This window comes from Symphalangus syndactylus, chromosome 22 (genome assembly GCF_028878055.3).
Source record: "Symphalangus syndactylus isolate Jambi chromosome 22, NHGRI_mSymSyn1-v2.1_pri, whole genome shotgun sequence".
NCBI lineage: Eukaryota > Metazoa > Chordata > Mammalia > Primates > Hylobatidae > Symphalangus > Symphalangus syndactylus.
Genome location: NC_072444.2, coordinates 60219507 through 60243573, shown reverse-complemented (window position 1 = coordinate 60243573; position 24067 = coordinate 60219507). Strand labels below are relative to the sequence as shown.

The 24067-nt window shown below is 38.7% G+C and overlaps 1 protein-coding gene across 12 annotated transcripts in view; it reads left to right on the top strand.

Annotated features, from left to right (window-relative positions):
• ZRANB3 (zinc finger RANBP2-type containing 3) overlaps positions 1-24067 on the top strand; it is a 307089-nt gene that overhangs the window by 63202 nt on the left and 219820 nt on the right. The window lies entirely within an intron of this gene.

Here is a 24067-nt window from a genome sequence, read left to right as displayed (position 1 = left end):
GCTGTGACAACACTGTTAGCTGTTCACCAAAATCTGTTTCTTATTCTTATTGAGTATATAGCTAGCCTACTTTTCCCCACTTTCCTTACAGGTAATGTAAGGCCATGTGACTGAGTTCTAGCCAATGAAATATTAGCAGAAGACACTTTCCACATGTGTTTTCTTGCTTTTCCCCCTTGCCAGCTAGATGGAGAACCTAGGTGTTGGCAAAACCTCAAGATGTAAGGAGCCTGGATTCCTAAGTTACCACATGGAGGAGAACTGCTTGCAAATCAGCAACACCTTCTCCTGCTACTATGTGATTAGGAAATAAATTGCTTTTTCAGATGAATTCTTACATGTTTTGGAGTCTATTTGCTATATAGCCAAGTCTGCCCTAATCAACATACCGGCTGAATGTAATTCTCACAAAAAATAATGACAAAAAAAGAAAAATCTCCAAAGCCAGTATCATGACAGGCAATGAACTAAACAAATAAAATAACTTTAATCCAAGGAAATAAGCAAAGTAGATTTTGGAATAATTTAATCCTTTAGAGATGTGGAATATTTTATCCATAAACAATGATCAACTAGAGATACTGGCAAGCTGAAATTTTAAAAAAATCAATAGTTGGGCTGGGCGTGGTGGCTCACGCCTGTAATCCCAGCACTTTGGGAGGCTGAGGTGGGCGGATCACCAGGTCAGGAGATCGAGACCATCCTGGCTAACACGGTGAAACCCCATCTCTACTAAAAATACAAAAAGAAATTAGCTGGGTGTGGTAGCGGGTGCCTGTAGTCCCAGCTACTCGGGAGGCTGAGGCAGGAGAATGGCTTGAACCCAGGAGGCGGAACTTGCAGTGAGTCGAGATTGCGCCACTGCACTCCAGCCTGGCGGACAGAGCAAGACTCTGTCTCAAAAAAAAAAAAAAAAAATAGTTGGCCTCAGTAGTAGTATGGAGTCATTTGAAGGGTGAACTACAAGGTTGAAAAAGGAACTCTTCTAGTTAGAAAGTATAAGAAGACAGCCGGCCGTGGTGGCTCACGCCTGTAATCCCAGCACTTTGGGAGGCTGAGGCGGGTGGATCACCTGCAGTCAGGGGTTCAAAACCATCCTGGCCAACATGGCGAAAGCCCGTCTCTAGTAAAAATACAAAATTAGCCAGGCATTTTGGCGCATTTCTGTAATCCCAGTCACTTGGGAGGGTGAGGCAGTAGAATCGCTTGAACCTGGGAGGTGGAGGTTGCAGTGAGCCAAAATCGTGCCATTGCACTCCAACTTGGGCAACAAGAGCAAAACTCTGTCTCAAAAAGAAAAAAAAAAGTATAAGAAGGCATTGTGATCCCATTCAGTGGCCAGGCACACTGAAAGAGTTTGAGCAGGTAATTGACTTAAAGATAGTTTTCATTTTTGTATTCTTCTTGACCCAGCCTAAGTTATATATACCTCTTGTAAATAATTGTTCTGTGGGTTCTGGTGCCTCTTTTGTTGGCTGAAATAAAAAAATAGCAAGACTGTTGGATTTGGAGAATGGGAATGGAAAATTTGCTCTCCTAATATTCTCCATTCTAAATTGTAGTAGTGCATTGAGAGAGACACAAGACCACAGCACAATTCACAATTACAAAGATACAGAATTATTGTAAGTGCCCATCAGCCAATGAGTGGATAAAGGAAGTGTGGTATGTATATACCATGGAATACTACTCAGCCATGAAAAAGGATGAAAAATGTCTTTTGCAGCAACCTGGATGGAACTAGAGGTCATTATCCTAAGTGAAGTAACTCAGGAATGGAAAACTAAATGCCAAATATTGTCACTTATAAGTAGAAGTTAAGTCATGGTTATGCAAAGGCATACAGAGTGGTATAATGGACCTTGGAGCCTCAGAATGGGGAGGATGGGAAGGGAGTGAGGGATGAAAAGTCATCTTTTGGGTAGATTGTACACTATTTGGGTGATTCGTAGACTAAAAGCCCAGGCTTTACCACTCTACAATTAATCTATGTAACCAGAAATCACTTGTATTCCTAAAGCTATTCAGATTATTAAATTTAAAAAAAAATAAAGATTTAAAAAGAGAGAGAGTGAGAGACCCAATAAATTAATAATGAGAGCCTGGTCACTGTCTGTGAAAGGCTCCAAAACAATGTTTTTATATAATATGAATGTTGATATGGTTTGGCTGTGTCCCCATTCAAATCTCAACTTGAATTGTATCTCCTGGAATTCCCATGTGTTGTGGGAGGCTGTACTGTCTAAAAATGGCTGCACCAATATTTCCTATTACACATGTTCTTCCTGGAAGGGACCCAGCAGGAGGTAACTGAATCGTGGGGGCCAGTCTTTCCCGTGCTATTCTCGTGATAGTGAATAAGTCTCATGAGATCTGATGGGTTTATCAGGGGTTTGTACTTTTGCTTCTTCCTGATTTTTCTTTTGCTGCCACCATGTAAGAAGTGGCTTTCACCTCCCACCATGATTCTGAGGCCTCCCCAGTCATGTGGAACTGTAAGTCCAGTTAAACCTCTTTTTGTTCCCAGTTTCGGGTATGTCTTTATCAGCAGCAGGAAAACAGACTAATACAGTAATTGGTACCAGTAGAGTTGGGCGTTGCTGAAAAGATACCCAAAAATGTGGAAGTGACTTTGGAACTGGGTAACAGGCAGAGGTTGAAACAATTTGAAGGGCTCTGAAGAAGACAGGAAAATGTGGGAAAGTTTGGAACCTCCTAGAGGTTTGTTGAATGGCTGTGACAAAATTGCTGATAGTTATACGAACAATAAGATCCAGGCTGAGGTGGTCTCAGATGGAGATGAGGAACTTGTTGGGAATTGGAGCAAAGGTGACTCTTCTTATGTTTTAGCGAAGAGACTGACAGCACTTTGCCCCTGCCCTAGAGATTTGTGGAACTTTGAACTTGAGAGAGATGAGTTAGGGTATCTGGCAGAAGAAATTTCTAAGCAGAAAAGGATTCAAGAGGTGACTTGGGTACTGTTAAAAGCATTCCGTTTTAAAAGGGAAATAGAGCATAAAAGTTTGGAAAATTTGCAGCCTGATGATGCAGTAGAAAAGAAAAATCTATTTATTGAGCAGAAATTGAAGCTGGCTGCAGAAATTTGCATAAGTAGCAAGGAGCCTAATGTTAATCCAAAAGACCATGGAGAAAATGTCTCCAGGCCATGTCAGAGACCTTCACGGCAGCCCCTCCTATCACAGGCCTGGAGGCCCAGGAGGAAAAAATGGTTTTGTGGGCTAGGCCCAAGGACTTGGTGTCTTGTGTCCCAGCCACTCCAGCCATGGCTGAAAGGGGCCAATGTAGAGCTTGGGCTGTGGCTTCAGAGGGTGAAAGCCCCAAGCCTTGGCAGTATCCATTTGTTATTGAGCCTGCAGGTGCACAGAAATCAAGAATTGAGGTTGGGAATCCCTGCTTAGATTTCAGAAGAAGTATGGAAACACCCACATGGCCAGGCAAAAGTTTGCTGCAAGGGCAGGGCCACCATGCAGAACCTCTGTTAGGGCAGTGTGGAAGGGAAATGTTGGGTCGGAGCCCCCACACAGAGTCCCTACTGGGGCACTGCCTAATGGAGCTGTGAGAAGAGAGCCACCGTCCTCCAGAACCCAGAATGGTAGATCCACTGACAGCCTGCACTGTGTGCCTGGAAAAGCTGCAGACACTCAACACCAGCCCATGAAAGCAGCTGGGAGGGATGCTCTAGCCTTCAAAGCCACAGGGGCAGAGCTGCCCAAGACTATGGGAGACCACCTCTTGTATCAGCATGACCTGGATGTGAGACCCGGAGTCAAACGAGATAATTTTGGAGCTTTAAAATTTGACTGCCCCACTGGATTTCAGACTTGCATGGGCCCTACAACCCCTTTATTTTGGTCAATTCCTCCATTTGGAACTGCTGTATTTACCCTATACCTGTACTCCCATTGTATCCAGGAGGTAACTAACTTGCTTTGGATTTTACAGGTTCATAGGTGGAAGGGACTTGCCTTGTCTCAGATGAGACTTTGGATTGTGGACTTTTAGGTTAATGCTGAAATTAGTTAAGACTTTGGGGGACTGTTGGGAAGGCATGATTGGTTTTGAAATGTGAGGACATGAGATTTGGAGGCACCATGGGGGGAATGATATGGTTTGGCTGTGTACCCATTCAAATCTCAACTTGAATTGTATCTCCCAGAATGTCCATGTCTTGTGGGAAGGACCCAGGGGGAGGTAATTGAATCATGGGGGCCTCTTTCCCATGCTGTTCTCATGATAGCAAATAAAGTTTCACAAGATCTGATGGGTTCATCAGGGGTTTCTGCTTTTGCTGCTTCCTCATTTTTCTTTTGCCGCTGCCATGTAAGAAGTGCCTTTTGCCTCCCCAGCCATGTGGAACTGTAAGTCCAATTAAAACTCTATTTCTTCCCAGTTTTGGTATATCTTTATCAGCAGTGTGAATACAGACTAATACAAATGTTTATAATTTTTCCTATATTTTTTGACTTCTCTCCCCTTCTGTTTCATTTTGGATGTTTTGCTCTGTCTTCAAGTACACTAATCTTTTCTTCTACAATGTCTTATCTGTTGTTAACCATATCAAATGTATTTTTATCTTTTTCAGACATTCTAGTTTTCACCTCTAGAAGTTTAGTTTGGATGTTTTGTGTGTCACATATGTCAAACATGCTAAGTCATTTTCTCTAGCTTCTTCAACATATGGAATGCTGTTATTACTAACAGTTTTAATATCCTTCTACTGTTTAAACTATTGGTTTTAGTTAATTGGTTTTCCTCCTCATTGTTTGTCAGTTTCCTGGAGTTTGTCTGGCTGGTATTTTTTGTGTATGTGTGATTTTTTGTTTCTGTTTTTATTAGCTCATCAGCTGTTTTTAGTGTTAGTGGTTTTTTGTTTTGTTTTGTTGGTTTGTTTGTTTGTTTGTTTTTGAGATGGAGTCTCGCTCTGTTGCCCAGGCTGGAGTGCAGTGGCAGGATCCCAGCTCACTGCTACGTCTGCCTCCCAGGTTTAAGTGATTCTCATGCCTCAGCCTCCCAAGTAGCTGGGATTACAGGCATGTGCCACTTTGCCCAGCTAAGTTTTGTATCTTTAGTAGAGACGGGGTTTCTCCATGTTGGCCAGGCTAGTCTCAAACTCTTGATCTCAGATGATCTGTCTACCTCGGCCTCTGAAAGTGCTGGGATTACAGGCATGAGCCACTGCACCCGGCCAGTAATTTTTTACTGGATGCCAGACATTGTATATATTACCATGTTAGTGTTGGAAATTTGTAATATTCATAGGAACATTGTTGAGCTTTGTTCTAGGACATAGCTAGTTTACTTAGAAATGGTTTGATCCTTTAGGGCCTGGCTTTTTAACTTTTGTCAAATAGGACTAAAGCAGTATTTAATCTAAAGATAATTTTGCCCCACTGTGAAGGCAAAAACTCTTCTGAGTACACAATATCCTGTGTGAATTATGAGCAGAAACAATTCCTGGTCTGGAGATTGTTCCCTCAAATCTTTCAAGTGATTCTTTACCTGTACTTTGGTAGTTTGCTCACTGGCATGCATTGAAGAGTACTAGGCTAAAGACTTGAAGGGATCTTTGGATGTAGTAGATATGGATATCTCTCTCATATGAACTTTAATTGTCTTGGCCTTCCCAGACGCTCAGCTCCCTCTCTTCAACTCACAGAGACTGGATATTCTGAGGCTCCATCTGGGTTCCCCCTGGAAGCTCTTCTCTAGGCTTACTCTTTGGCTTTCATAGGGCTAACGTCTTTTGATTTCTGTCTTTCAAGGATCACTAGCCTTTGTTGTCTCATGTCCAGTGTCTTGAAACCCATTGTTTATTTTGCATTTTTTTTGTTTCTTTGTTTTCAGATTTAGATAGAGGGTTAAATCCAGTCTGTTACTCTCTTGGCTAGAACTCTTTCTATAGTTTTAAGAGTCTCGTAAAAGCAGTATGAGAAGGCTCTGAAGCTCAATTGCTTCGGTTTAAATGCTGGGTCTTCTTCTCCTAGCTGTTTGACCTTGGATACTTTACTTAACCTCTCCGAGCCTCAGTTTCCTAATCTATAATAGAAACATAAAATTTTTTAATATCATAGGGTGTTTTTGAGGATTAATAGAGTTAATGCATATGAAATGCTTCAAATATTGCCTGTTATATAAGCTCTCAATAAGCGAGTTATTCTTTTTTTAAAAAATATTTTATTTATTTATTTATTTATTTTGAGACGGAGTCTCACTCTGTCCAGGCTGGAGTGCAGTGGCGTCATCTCGGCTTACTGCAAGCTCTGCCTCCCAGAATAAATGAGTTATTCTAAAATAAAATTTCTACTGCAAGAGACTCCACCTTTGGAAAGAGACAGATGTTGGTTTCATTATCAGCTCTACCACTTATTGTAGACTTACTTAACCTTTGTTAATCTCATTTTACTCATTACAAAATGTGGACCAGGTGCCATGGCTAATGCCTGCAATCCCGGCACTTTGGGCGGCTGAGAGCCCAGGAGTTTTGAGACCAGCATGGACAACAGAGTGAGACCCTGCCTCCACAAAATATACAAAAATTAGTCATATATGGTTGCCTTTGCCTATAGTCCCAGGTACTCAGGAGGCTGCAGCAGGAGGATTGCTTGAGTCTGTGAGTTCGAGGCTGTGGTGACCCAAGGTTTTGTCATTGCACTGCAGCCTGGATGATAGAGAGAGACCCTGCCTCAAAAAAAAGAAATAAATGGGGATGATAATAAACCTACTTATTAAATAGTTATATGAATAAAATAACATGGTATTTGTAAAGCACTTGGCACAGTGCCTGGCACAGATGAGTTAGTCAGTGATTATTATTTTTCCAATTATTTTATTTTTTATTTTTTGAGATGGAATCTCACTCTGTTACCCAAGCTGGAGTGTAGTGGAGCAATCTCGACTCACTGCAACCTCTGCCTTCCGGGTTCAAGTGATTCTCCTGCCTCAGCCTCCCGAGTAGCTGGGATTACAGGTGCCCACCACCACACTTGGCTAATTTTTGTATTTTTAATAGAGACGAGGTTTCCGCATGTTGGCCAGGATGGTCTCAAACTCCTGACCTCAGGTGATCCGCCCGCCTTGGCCTCCCAAAGTGCTGGAATTACAGGCATGAGCCACCATGCCCAGCCAAAACAATTCTTAAAATACCATTGCTTGTTTTATTATCTGTAATCGTTCAGGGGTTTGGCTGGGTTCACTCGGGATTTCTCATTGCAGTTGTATTGGATGGTGTCATCTTGAGGCTTTCCTAGTCACATGTCTGTCAGTTGATTTAGGTTCTTTGCTGGAATCTCACCTGGTGCTATGGACACCCTCATTTGATCTCTTTAGTTCCTCATAGTCTGGTTACTGAATTCCAAGAACAAACATCCCAAAAGGATCAAGTGGGAAGACCACCTTTTATGACAGCCTCAGAAATCACCTGGTATTACAGTGTAGTTGTAATCACCTAGTATTACAATGTACTAGGTTATTTTTATTGTAGTCATAGGCCCACATAATCTCCAGAGGAGGAAACATAGACTCCTCTCTTAGTAGGATGAGGGTCAGTGTCACCTTGCAAGAAGAACATGTGTAATGGGAAGTATTGGTGCAGTCATTTTTAGACAGTACAGTCTGCCACAGTTAGCTATTATTCATGCGTGTGTTTACATGTATGCACACATTTCACATAAAATTTTGGGTCCTCTCCCCTTCTTTACAAAGTTTTCCATATACTTTTTGTGAGCTCTTTTGTCTATATCTGAAGTACCTGTGGCCAGCATTCTTCTAGCTCGCATTCTTCTGGCTTCCATTTGAGCCTTATAAATCATTATTAGTCTTTAATTGGAGTGCATGAAGTCTGCCTTTTGAGACTAATACACAAATTCCTTCTCATTTTTATCATTAATGAATAATTTGCCCACTCATATGTGTTTATGGAGGATATCAGCAATTGGCATAAAGTCTTTACTCCTGTTTCTTCTGTTTTGCATGTGATTGCTAATAATTTGTGTTATACTGAATGTCTTAGTATTTTCCAACTGTTGTTCAACTGAAATATCTTTTATTACTTTACAAAGAGACTGAATTCCAGATTGATGTGATTGAAGTTTCATCATAAGATTACTTTGAGATTTTTCAAAGTAAATGTATGGCAGCTGTTCAGATAAATGTCAACATTTTATTGATGTCAACTCAACAATTAATTGCCAAGAGTGGTTTTTATTAAAATTGGTGTGCAGCTGAGAGCGCAGGAAATCTTTGTTAAAAGAGGAAAGATCATGAATCATAATGTCTAGTTCTTATCTACTTAGGCTATTTGTGTATTTTTCTATTTCTTTTAATCTTGCTTCAGCCTGATAGACCTGGAGATTTGGCCAAAAACAAGAACTCTAAAATATTAAATATTAAAGGAGCTCAACTATTTCCTTTTCCTTTGTAATTTAGCATACGTATTTGGGAAGTCGGGTCTGTTCTCTCAAGTTGGCAAAAATACGGCAGCTCTTCATCTTTGTACAATACTCTAGAGTTTCCAAAATTAATTTAACTAAATGGGCTTTCTAGTTGAATACATTTCAGTACAATAAAAAGAATATGGCTTCTGGTACAAAATGGTAGAATAAGTAACCACTGTCATTTCTGTTGTTTCCCTCTCAAAATCTCATTAAAACTCACTATAAGTATAAAAAATAAACCCATGACAGTGAAAAGAGATTGGTCATTTGTAGATGAAAAGCAAATTTATTGAAGATTGCTGACAGCTGAAATAGAAAAAGAGGAAGTTCCAGCCCAGAGTACAAAATAGAAGGAAACTTTGTGGAGCTTGCAGCTGATTTTTCTACATATCCAACAGCAGAAGGGATAAAACACAACATATTACCTAGAATTATAAGTCCACCCCTTCATTCTTATTATAAATGAACCACCAGTGATCATCCATCATAGGAAGCAAATGAGCATTTTGAAAGAGGGAGACTGTCCTCAGAAGAAGCAGATTATTCAGGGAACATAAGATACTTTAGAAAAAATATTCTGAGAAACATAGAGAATGCTGAAAAAGCCACAGCATTTACAAAATGAAAAATGGCTATGAAAAATGAACAGGCTGAGAATAAGAAAGAGCTCTTATAAATCAAAAGTATGATTCTTGATATTTTAAAACTTAATAAAGTGTTGGCCAGGCACAGTGGCTCACGTCTGTAATCACAACACTTTGGGAGGCCAAGGTGGACAGATCACCTGAGGTCAGGAGTTCAAGACCAGCCTGGCAAACATGGTGAAACCCCATCTCTACTAAAAATACAAAAATTAGCCAGGTTTGGTGGCACGCGTCTGTAATCCTAGCTACTCAGGAGGATGAGGCAGGAGAATCATTTGAACCCGGGAGGCGGAGGTTGCAGTGAGCCGAGATTGTGCCACTGCACTCCAGCCTGGGTGACAGACAGAGCGAGAGTCTCTCAAAAAATAAATAAATAAAATAAAATAAAAAAATAAAAGGTTGAAACAAGGAGCCTAAAAAGACAGAAAAATAGAGGAAAGAAAATTAAACAGAACAACCCAAGAAGTTAAACACATAACTAAGAGACACTTCATAATGAGAAAATAAAATAACAGAATTAAACATTAAATTGAAGGAATTATCAAATAAGTTTTATAAGGAAAATTTTCACATCTTATTTTTCTAGCTCACATCTTTTCTACTCCAGTTCCAACAACTAGTCAACACTACCAGGACCTACAAACTATTGATCCTTCCAAATGCTACATCTTTGCACAGTCTCTCACTCTCCTGATAGCCTCCTTTCTTTATACCTAGATTAAATTCCATGGTTAATCATTCTAATAATTTCCTCAAATACACTCTCAAATTTCTTGCTCCCTCTTATTTTCTGTCCTCATGTGGCTAGGACAATTCTGGTTAAATCTGACTTTTCATCAAGCTTGTTCCTGTATGTCCGTACTTCTAATGGTGGTTGGAGAAAAACCTGCCAATTATTCTAGCTTTAAATCCATGCTCTGGCTGGCAGTCATACTATACTGCACTATTCATTCTCTATCATTCTCCATGACAACTATTTCTTTCTCCCATGTCCTCAAATTTCTAACACCTCCTCCTGCATCTTAACACCCAGTTGATGACACTGCTTCCTCTGTTTCCAAGGAAATAAAGCTATCAGGCAAGAAGTATTATAAGCTCTCTATATCTACTCATGTCTCTGCTTTTTTACCCCTGTATTTTATCATCTCCCCTAATACCCTGGATGAACTATCCATCTGTTGATTCTGTCATACAATTTCTTTCTTTCTTTTTTTTTTTTTTAGAGATTGAGTTTCGCTCTTATTGCCCAGGCTGGAGTGCAATGGCGCAATCTCGGCTCACTGCAACCTCTGCCTCCTGGGTTCAAGCGATTCTCCTGCCTCAGCCTTCCAAGTTGCTGGGATTACAGTCACTCACCACTATGCCCAGCTAAGTTTTGTATTTTTAGTAGAGATAGGATTTCAGCATGTTGGCCAGGCTGGTCTCGAACTCTTGACCTCATGTGATCCACCCGCCTCGGCCTCCCAAAGTGCTGGGATTACAGGTGTGAGTCACCGCACCCTGCTGTGTCATGGAATTTTTTTTCTTTTCTTTTTTTTTTTTGAGATGGAGTCTTGCTCTGTCACCCAGGCTAGAGTGCAGTGGCACAATCTCTACTTATTGCAACCTCTGCCTCTTGAGTTGAAGCAATTTTCCTGCCTCAGCTTCCCATGTAGCTGGGATTACAGGCACCCACCACTGCACCCGGCTAATTTTTGTATTTTTAGTAGAGACAGGGTTTCACCATCTTGGCCAGGCTGGTCTCGAACTCCTGACCTTGTGATCCACCCGCCTCAGCCTCCCAAAGTGCTGGGATTATAGGTGTGAGCTACTGCACCTGACCCTTGTCATGCAGTTTCAACCATTGCCTCCTATTATGTACTCAAGAACATTGCCCTGGCAATTCTATAGATTTTCTCCCACTCAATCCATTCTCTATTGATCGTTCTAATTACCATAGAAGCACACTATTTTCCCCTTTATTTATTTACTTATTTATTTAGATGGAGTTTCACTGTGTCACCCAGGCTGGAGTGCGGTGAGCCATCTTGGCTCACTGCCACCTCTACCTCCTGGGTTCAAGCGATTCTCCTGCCTCAGCCTCCCCATTAGCTGGAACTACAGGAGTTCGCCAACATGACCAGCTAATTTTTGTATTTTTTAGTAGAGATGGGGTTTCATCATGTTGGCCAGGCTGATGTCTGACTCCTAACCTCAAGTGATCCACCTGCCTCGGCCTCCCAAAATGCTGGAATTACAGGCATGAGCCACCATGCCTGGCCTATTTTTCCCTTTAAAAACAAAGCAACCAAACCAGCCTACTCTTGACTGCATACTCTCCTCCAGTTACCACTATATTTCTCTACTTCTTTACTGCAAAATTCCATGTAATAATTATCTGTATTTGTTGTTTCCATTTTCAGCCCCTATTCTTGTTGGGTTTTCATGCTAACCATAACACCAAAATTAGGCTTACGGAGGCTACTAATACTCCCCAGTGTGGCTAAATCCAGTGATCATTGCTCATTTCTTATTTTATCAAAACTATTAGCATAATTTGAGACATATGTTTTCTTATCTTTTTGATTGTACCCTCCCCCCCACACCTACTGCTTTAATAGCTTATTGCAGTATAATCTACATATAAAAAATTAACACATAACTGTATAATTTGTGTTATAAACTATACACAGTTTGATCAGTTTTAGCAAGCATCACTAGAATTCTTTTAGAATTTCTGTTTTACCAAAAAGTTTGTGCCTGTTTGTAATCCGTCAATCCTTGTCCCCACCTCCAGACCTAGTCAACAAATGATCTTGCTTTTTTCCCTTCTTTACAGTTTACCTTTTCTATACATTTCACATAGTTGAAGTAATATACTGTCTAATCTTTTTGAGTTCCTATTTTTTTTCCAGTCATCAGCTCTCTGGCAAACTATGTAATCTTTTGTGTCTGGCTTTTGTTTCCAGGTTCATCCTTGTTGTATAAATCAGTAGTTTGTTCCTTCTTATTGCTGAGTATTTCGTTGTATGGGTAAACTACATTTTGTTTATAAATTTACTAATTGATGGAGATTTGTATTGTTTCCACTTTGGGGCTATTATGCATAAAGCTGTTATGAACATTCCCATGCAATTCTGGATATTTGCTTTCATTTCTCTGGCATGAAAAACTAAGAGTAGGATTACTGGGTTGTATGTTAACTGTATATATTATATAACCTCCTAAGACAATGCTAAGTAGTTTTCTGAAGTGGCTATACTATTTTACATTCCCTATGGCAACATATGAGGGTTCCAGTTTCTCCTCATTCTTATCAGCGCTTTTTTTTTTGTCTTTTTGATTATAGCCATTCTAATAATGTGTATTACATTGTGGCTTTAATTTGCATTTCCATGTAAGTAATGATGTTGAACAACTTTTCATGTGCTTGTTTGCCATTACGTATTGTCTCTAGTGAATTGTCTATTCACATATTTTACCTAAGTTTTAATTGGGTTGTCTGTCTTCTTATTAAAGAATTCTTTATATATTCTTCTTACATAGCTTTTATCAAATACAATATTTGAAAATATTTTCTCCCAGTCTGTGACTTGTTACTTTATTTTGTTAATCCAATACAGGATATTACATTGCATTTAATTATTGTGTCTTTTTTTGTCTCTTCATTCTGTGGTAGTTTCTCAGTCTTTCCTTATCCTTCATGATCTTGATACTTTTTGAAAAGTACTGATCAGTATTTTGTTGAATGTCCCTCATGTCAGATTTGTCTGATGTTCTTTCACTTTAGACTGAGATGATGGACTTTTGGGAAAAGTACCACAGAGATGCTGCATCTGTTTCTCTTTGACTCCATTCTTTTGTGTTAAACAAATGCCTTTTGCTTACCAATGTCCTTTTTTTTTCATACTTTAAGTTCTGAGGTACATGTGCACAACACGCAGGTTTGTTACATAGGTATATATGTGCCATGTTTTGCTGCACCCATCAACTCATCATTTACATTAGGTATTTCTCCTAATGCTATCCCTCCCCCAGCCCCCCACCCCCTGACAGGCCACCTTATGTGATGTGTACCCCCCGACACTCCCATTGTCCATGTGTTCTCATTGTTCAACTCCCACTTATGAGTGAGAACATGCAGTGTTTGGTTTTCTGTCCTTATGATAGTTTGCTGAGAATGATGGTTTCCAGCTTCTTCCATGTCCCTGCAAAGGACATGAACTCATCCTTTTTTATGGCTGCATAGTATTCCATGGTATATATGTGCCACATTTTCTTTTCTTTTCCTTTCTTTTTTCATTTTCTTTTTCTTTTTTTTTTTGAGATGGAGTCTCCCTCTGTAGCCTAGGCTGGAGTGCAGTGGTGCGATCTCAGCTCACTGCAAGCTCCGCCTCCCGGATTCATGCCATTCTTTTGCCTCAGCCTTCCAAGTAGTTGGGACTACAGGCGCCTGCCACCATGCCTGGCTAATTTTTTGTATTTTTAGTAGAGATGGGGTTTCATTGTGTTAGCTAGGATGGTCTCGATTTTATAATGTATCTTATATAATCCTGGCCTATAAATTTTTTTTTCTCAGAATTTGTAGATGTTGCTCCCTCTGTTGTCCAGCTTTTGGAATTCCTATATGCTCCATATTTTTCTAAACTTTCTTGTTCTGATACCTCATCATTCATTTGCAGTCTTTTGTATAATAGATACCTTTTGTATGAAACCTTTTTCTGGAAGCTTTTAGGATCTCCTGTTTTCCTCATTGTTCTGAAATTTTATAGGAGTGGCTTTAGGGTTAGAGTTATTTTCAGACTTTGTGCCGGGCACTGGTTCGACCCATTGAATATAGAAACTAATTTCCTTTCATTTGGGGATTTTATGTATTTATTCTTTATTTTTTTATTTTTTTATTTTTTTTTATTATTATACTTTAGGTTTTAGGGTACATGTACACAATGTGCAGGTTTGTTACATATGTATCCATGTGCTGTGTTGGTTTGCTGCACCCATTAACTGGTCATTTAGCATTAGGTATATCTCCTAATGCTGTCCCTCCCCCCGCCCCCCAACCCACAACAGTTCCCAGAGTGTGATGTTCCCCTTCCTGTGTCCATGAGTTCTCATTGTTCAATTCCCACCTGTAAGTGAGAACATGCGGTGTTTGGCTTTTTGTCCTTGCGATAGTTTACTGAGAATGATGTTTTCCAGTTTCATCCATGTCCCTACAAAGGACATGAACTCATCATTTTTTATAGCTGCGTAGTATTCCATGGTGTATATGTGCCACATTTTCTTAATCCAGTCTATTGTTGTTGGACATTTGGGTTGGTTCCAAGTCTTTGCTATTGTGAATAGTGCCACAATAAACATACACGTGCATGTGTCTTTATAGCAGCATGATTTATAATCCTTTGGGTATATACCCAGTAATGGGATGGCTGGGTCAAATGGTATTTCTAGTTCTAGATCCCTGAGGAATCGCCACACTGACTTCCACAATGGTTGAACTAGTTTACAGTCCCACCAACAGTGTAAAAGTGTTCCTATTTCTCCACATCCTCTCCAGCACCTGTTGTTTCCTGACTTTTTAATGATGGCCATTCCAACTGGTGTGAGATGGTATCTCAGTGTGGTTTTGATTTGCATTTCTCTGATGGCCAGTGATGATGAGCATTTTTTCATGTATTTTTTGGCTGCATAAATGTCTTCTTTTGAGAAGTGTCTGTTCATGTCCTTCGCCCACTTTTTGATGGGGTTGTTTGTTTTTTTCTTGTAAATTTGTTTGAGTTCATTGTAGATTCTGGATATTAGCCCTTTGTCAGATGAGTAGGTTGCAAAAATTTTCTCCCATTCTGTAGGTTGCCTGTTCACTCTGATGGTAGTTTCTTTTGCTGTGCAGAAGCTCTTTAGTTTAATTAGATCCCATTTGTCAATTTTGGCTTTTGTTGCCATTGCTTTTGGTGTTTTAGACATGAAGTCCTTGCCCATGCCTATGTCCTGAATGGTATTGCCTAGGCTTTCTTCTAGGGTTTTTATGGTTTTAGGTCTAACATTTAAGTCTTTAATCCATCTTGAATTAATTTTGTATAAGGTATAAGGAAGGGATCCAGTATCAGCTTTCTACATATGGCTAGCCAGTTTTCCCAGCACCATTTATTAAATAGGGAATCCTTTCCCCATTTCTTGTTTTTGTCAGGTTTGTCAAAGATCAGATAGTTGTAGATATGTGGCATTATTTCTGAGGGCTCTGTTCTGTTCCATTGATCTATGTCTCTGTTGTGGTACCAGTAGCATGCTGTTTTCGTTACTGTAGCCTTGTAGTATAGTTTGAAGTCAGGTAGCGTGATGCCTCCAGCTTTGTTCTTTTGGCTTAGGATTGACTTGGCGATGCGGGCTGTTTTTTGGTTCCATATGAACTTTAAAGTAGTTTTTTCCAATTCTGTGAAGAAAGTCATTGGTAGCTTGATGGGGATGGCATTGAATCTATAAATTACCTTGGGCAGTATGGCCATTTTCACGATATTGGTTCTTCCAACCCATGAGCATGGAATGTTCTTCCATTTGTTTGTATCGTCTTTTATTTCATTGAGCAGTGGTTTGTAGTTCTTCTTGAAGAGGTCCTTCACATTCCTTGTAAGTTGGATTCCTAGGTATTTTATTCTCTTTGAAGCAATTGTGAATGGGAGTTCACTCATGATTTGGCTCTCTGGTTGTCTGTGATTGGTGTATAAGAATGCTTGTGATTTTTGTACATTGATTTTGTATCCTGAGACTTTGCTGAAGTTGCTAATCAGCTTAAGGAGATTTTGGGCTGAGATGATGGGGTTTTCTAGATATACAATCATGTCATCTGCAAACAGGGACAATTTGACTTCCTCTTTTCCTAATTGAATACCCTTTATTTCCTTCTCCTGCCTGATCGCCCTGGCCAGAACTTCCAGCACTATGTTGAATAGGAGTGGTGAGAGAGGGCATCCCTGTCTTGTGCCAGTTTTCAAAGGGAATGCTTCCAGTTTTTGCCCATTCAGTATGATATTGGCTGTGGGTTTGTCATAGATACCTCTTATTATTTTGAGATACATCCCATCAATACCTAATTTATTGAGAGTTTTTAGCATGAAGGGTTGTTGAATTTTGTCAACAGCCTTTTCTGCATCTGTTGAGATAATCATGTGGTTTTTGTCTTTGGTTCTGTTTATATGCTTTATTACATTTATTGATTTGCGTATGTTGAACCAGCCTTGCATCCCAGGGATGAAGCCCACTTGATCATGGTGTATAAGCTTTTTGATGTGCTGCTGGATTCGGTTTGCCAGTATTTTATTGAGGATTTTTGCATCAATGTTCATCAAGGATATTGGTCTGAAATTCTCTTTTTTGGTTATGTCTCTGCCAGGCTTTGGTATCAGGACGATGCTGGCCTCATAAAATGTGTTAGGGAGGATTCCCTCTTTTTCTATTGATTGGAATAGTTTCAGAAGGAATGGTACCAGTTCCTCCTTGTACCTCTGGTAGAATTCGGGTGTGAATCCATCAGGTCCCGGACTCTTTTTGGTTGGTAAGCTATTGATTATTGCCACAATTTCAGAGCCTGTTATTGGTCTATTCAGAGATTCAACTTCTTCCTGGTTTAGTCTTGGGAGGGTGTATTTGTCGAGGAATTTATCCATTTCTTCTAGATTTTCTAGTTTATTTGCATAGAGGTGTTTGTAGTATTCTCTGATGGTAGATTGTATTTCTGTGGGATCGGTGGTGATATCCCCTTTTTCATTTTTTATTGCGTCTATTTGATTCTTCTCTCTTTTCTTCTTTATTAGTCTTGCTAGCGGTCTATCAATTTTGTTGATCCTTTCAAAAGTCCAGCTCCTGGATTCATTAATTTTTTGAAGGGTTTTTTGTGTCTCTATTTCCTTCAGTTCTGCTCTGATTTTAGTTATTTCTAGCCTTCTGCTAGCTTTTGAATGTGTTTGCTCTTGCTTTTCTAGTTCTTTTCTTTTTAAATCATCAGTGTTTTTTCCAAGTTGCTTTTTTAAAAAGAGTTTTGCATTTTGTCTTTCATGTTATTAGCTTTTCTTAAATGTCTAGTGATCCATCTCTGTCTGCTTCAGTTTAAGATCAGGGCAGCAAAAAGGCAGTCAGAAGCACCCTGACTAAATGAGGTTGTGAAGTTGTTGACTGCAGTCTTTGCTGTAGATTATTTGGCTGAGTTGATCTCTTGGAGGAACTCTTGATGGTAGCATATTTAGATGATTTATTGTGGGCTGGTCTGATTGTCTAGAGAAGATACTTTCAGACTTTTACCTGAAAAATATAAAACTAGCTGTTGGTTTTCTTTAAATTAGGAAAGAAGCCTGGAAGTTTTCCTCAAATTTTGTAAAGCCTCACCTATTTCTCCTATTTTCACTTCATATCCGCCTACCCTCCACTGTGACTGTTCCAACTCTCTAAATCCTCTGGGTAGTAGATGAAATTGTGTCCCCTGAAAAAAATACGTTGAAGTCTTAATCCCTATTACCTGGGAATGTGACTTTCTTTGAAAATAAGGTCTTTGCAGATGTGATCAATTTAAGATGAGACCATACTGGATTAGAGGGAACCCTAAATCCAGTGACTGGTGGTTTTACAAGGAGAGATTTTTTTTGTATTTTTAATTTTTTTGAGACAGGGTCTTACCTTGTCGCCAGGCTGGAGTGCAGTGGCGCAATCTTGGCTCACTGCAACCTCTGCCTGCGTTCAAGCAATTCTCCTGTGTCAGCCTCCCTAGTAGAAGGGATTACAGGCAACTGCCACCACATCTGGCTAATTTTTGTATTTTTGGTAGAAGACAGGGTTTCACCATGTTGGCCAGGCTGGTCTCAAACTCCTGACCTCAGGTGATCAGCCCACCTCAGCCTTCCAAAGTGCTAGGATTACAGGCGTGATCCAGTGCGCCTGGCCAGGGGAGATATTTAAACACAGAAAAACACAAGGAATAATGCTGTGTAAGCAGAATGGCAGAGATTAGAATGATGTGCCTATAAACCAAGGAACACCAAGGATTCCAGGCATCCACCAGAAGATAGGAGAGAAGCATAGAACAGATTCTCTTCAAAACCTCCAGGAAGAACCAGCCATGTTGATATCTTGATTTTAGATTTCTAGCCTCCAGAACTGTGAGAAGACAAATTTATTTTGTTTTAAACCACCCACTCTGTGGTACTTTTTTCCAGTAGCCTTTGGAAACTAAAATACTCTGTTTCAGCCTCTCTAGAGAAGAAAGTCAGACTTCTAATAGAATGTGAGAAAACTTTGTATCAAGTAGGGGATCTGTAAATCTAATTATTTTATAAACTTTTAACCAGTCATTCTATTTTCTTCACATCTTCACCCCTCCTCCCCCTGCAGTAATACCTTTTTCTGTCATTTTCTGGGCTCTTTGGGGGTTCATCAGTGGCAATCAGGTTGCTTTTCTGGTCTGTCCCCTATTGAAGTAGAATTCCCCATTCTTTTCTGTTAAGGGACTTTTCAATTGTTCATCTCCTTTCCACCTTCTGGAATTTACTTGCTATTTTCTCCTTCTGTCCTGTGGGTTTATGCCCCCGCCCCCCCCCTTTTTTAAAGAAAGATACCAGAAGAATATGGCATTCTAGAAGCCAAGTAAAAATATTTTCAACCAGAAGACAATGAACAACTGTAGTAAATGATGCTGAGAAGTCTAATAAAATGAGGACTGAGAAATGACCATTTGATTTGGCAAGGTATATCATTCATGGCTTTGACAAGAGTAACTGTGATGGAGTAGTAGGGGATAAAGCCTCACTTGAGTGAGTTCAAGAGAGATGAGAGGAAAGGAGAAACAGTAAGTATAGATTACTGTCTCAGGAATTTATCTTATAAGGGGAGCAGAAAAACGTAGCTGTCAGGAAAACTGGGGTCAAGAGAATTAAAAAAAAAATAGAATAGAATAGACAACCTAGTGTCTTATTGACTCTACGAATGTGACACCTTGCAGGCAGATAAAAATGTGATTCAGAAATTTAGAAATCAATTCAAGACAATGAATAAAAATAAGAGAGAAGCTATGCATGAAGATAATGATAAATGTAGAAATGAATATGGTTTTCGTGTAAATTGTAGAGAGATGAGGGAAATTTTGCACGGCCAGAACCTTGGGAAACATTCTTTTAGAAAGAAAAAAGAAAAAAGAAATAAAAGTATTCAAGAAAGAGGAGAACAAGAAGCCGAGGGGAAAGACATTAACCACAGAGTAAATGGGTTGACAATATAAAATACCACAAAGATGTTGCAAAAGAAGAGGGCTAAAAAGCCACCGTGCTAAGTAATGATCAGGTCACTTGTAAACATCATTCAAAAATGGTTAAGGAGATTGTAGATAGTGAAAAATGGAAGCAACAGATATAGAGTAGTCAGAGAGGAATTTTGGTAGCAAAGAAAAGTTTAAAAATAGGGCAGGAGCTATGGAATGTGTTGGAAATCTGGAAGAGTGAGGAAGGAGTCAACAGTGAGAAAGAAAATAAGAAAGATGACTAATGGAAGCTTTAAAGTGCTACTATAAAAGGGGGAAAACATGGCTAATAAGACTTTTTACTTTGTAGAAATTTCATACCATATTTGACTACAAATGAAGTCTACTTTGTAAAAGGAGGCCTCTCCATAATTACAGTTATCCGTGGAAATAAAAATTGCTTTTTTTCCTCATTGGAAAATGTCAAACAGGATCTGAGTTATAGGGTTTTTAACCTGCAGCTAAAAAGAAAACTTCCTTCATTAAAGACAATCCATTATATTTGCCAAATCTGGTTTGGTGTGCCAACATCTACACAATTCTATTAGAATTTTACAAGCAGTTCAGTTTTCCATAGTTACAAAAAGTGAATGATATTCTTTGTTTCAATTTCATTGTTAATTGCTTCAGTTGTAATTTATCCAGCTTGACTGCAGACTTCAAAAAGCAGCTTTCCATTTCAGAGTGGTTTCCAGAACCTTGAGGCTCCTTACATTAATCATCCACTTAACAATATCAATACATATAGACTCCAGTGTTTGCAGCAGCCGTATCTTTGGATGCACATACTCGGTGTTTGCTATTTTTAACCCAAATTCTGATACAGATAGAAAATAGAAAAGTAAACAGCATTATGTTTTCCTGAGAATCATTTTAAACACCAGCTAAATTACTGAAGACCCGTAGAACTGAACAGTATGTATCTAACCTAAAATTTTCCTTTAATTTCTTTACATAAAAACACCTTTTTCTGTAATACTTACATCTCTTTTGAATAAATTATATCGAGATAAAGAAAACAAGAAAACTCTCCAAAAGAATATTTTGATTATTCCGAGAATTTGAACAGATATAAGAAGAGCACTCTTACTCTCTTTGGAATCCTAAGTACAGGATTCAGGACATGAAAACAGATCTACTTTATCAATTACCATGCATACTTCAGCCTCAGAAGTAGGATATTAGCTCAAAGAGAATTGGCCCCATTTGGACATTCATATGTAGTCTGTCCTTAATTAGGAATCAATCACAACCTATTTTTTTATGTGGTATATTTGACCAACACTAGCTTAATTAACATTAATTTAAAAACTCCCCCACTACCTCAGCATAGACTAAGTTACAAAGATCCTGGGTTTAGTGGACCAAGTCACAACATATTTTTCAGCCATGGTGATGTCTAAAAATATTTTTCCCTAAACTGTAAAACAAGTGCAACATGATAAAATGGCCTTTATTTATCAGTTTTAATTTTATTAATTTTTTGGATTGATGATAAATCTACTTGTATACCATTAAAGAGGTACACAAGTGGAAAGTCTCTAATCCCTGTTCCTCAGGAGTGCCCCAGATACTGGCAACTCTGGAGGCAGAAAGTTACTAATTTGTTGTGTAGCCTTCTAGAAATATCCTCTATAAGTTTTATATATATATATATACATAAATGTATAAAAGATATATATATGTATCTTACATAAAATCTAAAATGTACACAAAAGGTACATATATATGGAGAGAGAGTTAAAGGTACATATATATGTATATGGAGAGAGAGCAAGTTAAAGTTTTCAAAATCAAAACAAATTCAATTGTGTTAAAAACCCTATCAAAGACAAAACCTAACAAACAGAGCCAGGGAAGGTGTGAAGGGAGGATTCTTAGACACAAATGCCTGATAACAACAACTACCACCAAAGACTGCAAAAACCACAACTTTGCACAAAGGCCATCCAACCTTACACAGAATAATACTTCTGGGTATTCTGGGTGCACTGCCTATGGGGTAGCCCTGCTCTGCAAGGAGCAGTATAATTTTTTTTATTTAAGGAAAAAAAAAAAAAACCTTTGTGAGGACATTTGCCCAGCAACTGTCTTCAGACTGGCGCCATCCTTGTTACTGATTCTCATGGTCAAGGATAGTTATCTCAAAACAATTTCTCATTTAGAACTTGTATATGGGTGCAAACCTTATTTTACCCTTAAAAACCTTTGTTTTCTGTTACCTCCCTGAAGATGCATACAGTTTACTATGGCATGCATATTCCCATTTCAGTGCCTGTTTCCAAATAAACATCATTTTCTCTCAGAGTCTTCCTGTTATTTAGGTTATATTTCTCTCTCTCTCTCTCTTTCTCTGTACACACACACACACACACACACACACAATGTGTGTATGTCACATATAACCTACGATTTATACCTTTCCTAATCTTATGTAAAATCCAAAATATACACAAAATAGTATTGTAACATCATGAAAACTAAGAAACGGAAAACTTTGGTTGAAAATAAGAAACAAAAAGGCCAGGTGTGGTGGCTCACGCCTGTAATCCCAGCATTTTGGGAGGTGGAGGCAGGCGGATCACGAGGTCAGGAGATCGAGAACATCCTGGCTAACATGGTGAAACCCCATCTCTACTAAAAATACAAAAAATTAGCCGGGCTTGGTGGCGGGTGCCTGTAGTCCCAGCTACTTGGGAGGCTGAGACAGGAGAATGGCGTGAACCCGGGAGGTAGAGATTGCAGTGAGCCAAGATTGCACCGCTGCACTCCAGCCTGGGTGACAGAGCGAGACTCTGTCTCAAAAAAAAAAAAAAAAAAAGAAAAAGATAATCCTTATGTTTCATTGCTTTGGCAAATGGCAGGTATATATAGTTAGGAAAACCTTCATTGTCAACTCTCATCTATCTCAGCCTCTTTGTAGTGTCTCAGGAGGAACCACTGCTTCTAGAAAAGCTCCTCTCGGCCCCTCAGCTTTTCTGATTCTTCTTTAAGCTCTCATCTCTGCCTCTTTTCCTAGTACCTCCTCCTCTGCCCACCATCTTCAGTGTTCAGTCCTTAGTCATTTTCAGTTCTTGTTTCACTTAAATTCCTGAGGCTATCATCCATTCTCATAGTTTTAAGTACCACCCATATATAAGTCCTAAATCTGTACATTTGGCTCTTAGCATATGCTCCAGATCCAAACTTAATAGCTCCTTTTGGACTTTTTTCCTGTATATTCTGAGGTTATTATGACATACAGTGCATGTTGATATTTGAAACTAAAGCTAATTAAGCCCTAGATTTAAAAAAAAACCTTTAAATGCATTAAACAATTTGAGTCTGTGATTCTTATTCTTGGGCCAGAAGTTTCTGTTTAAAATAAAAACTACAAAACAATAGTATAGTCATCCCTTGGTATATGCAGGAGATTGTTTCTAGTACTCCAATGGATACGAAAACCCACAGATGCTCAAGTCCTTCATGTAAAATGGCATAGTATTTTCACATAACTTACATATGTCTTCCCATATACTTTAAATTATCTCCAGATTACTTATAATACTTAATACAATGTAAATGCTATGTAAATAATTGTTGTACTGTATTTTTTATTTGTATTGTTTTTGTTATATTTTTTGTTTCTTAAAAAATATTTTTGATCTATGGTTGGTTGAATCCACAGATACAAAACCTGTGGAAATAGAAGGCTGACTTTATCTTGGTTGCATATCAAATTAGTCTGTTGCGTTTCTGTAAAAGCTTAAAGTATACTCTTGTTAACAAGCTTATAATTATAAATAGCCTAGATCTCTGTACTCAGTTTCCTAGTCTCATGTGTTTTTGTGAAAATGACTAAGCCAAGTAAACCAAGCTGTGATCAAATGAGGAGAGATGGTACTTTGTAAATGGAAAAGTGTCATAAAACCTTTATTGCTGTTGTCAGTAAATAAATATTGGCAACAGATACAAGGAAGTTACAGAGGATAGTAGCTTCAAATTTAGCCGTTATAAACTGAAGGAAATGTGATGGGCCTTAAAACCTGCTTTTATAAATACTTTGAATTAGGATGTTGTACAATAACAGAAATACAACTCAAAATGGCTTAATCACTAAAGAGATCACATAACACAAAATAAGAGTGGGATAGATCTAGGATTGGTTGATTCCCTAGCCTATTCATGTCATCTTTCTACTTTGTCATCCTTAGCAGCTCCAGACATCATATCCTTACCCAGCAATGTTCAGAAGCACATGGAAGGATATATCCAAAGAGTTCTAAGGTGTCTTAACAGGGAAGGAAGAGGAGAAAAGCTTTAGGTGAAGCAGCCTATATTTGCAACATATGTTACAACTTTGAAAAACTAGTTAAAATAACATTCAGTGTTTTGTTTTTAGTTCTTTTTACCTATTATGAAACATCAGTAATATACAGGAAAGACATAAAAGCTTGTAATAATTTCAAGGTACATAAGAGATCCAGAGTAATACAAATAAATCCTTGTGTATTCCAAAAACCTAATGAATTTTTTAAAAGAACTGCCTTTTCTGTTCATAAGCTTTAAAAAAATTAAACTAGTCTCTAATGCTTGATAATATCTTGAAAATATTATGCTTCATTAGTCTGACTCCATTAGCAGAAAATTGCCCTGTAACTTTCACTGATAAAGAACAAAACAGGAAATAGTCTCTGCATCTTACTAGATGGTTTAAAAAAAGGTATACCTCAGCT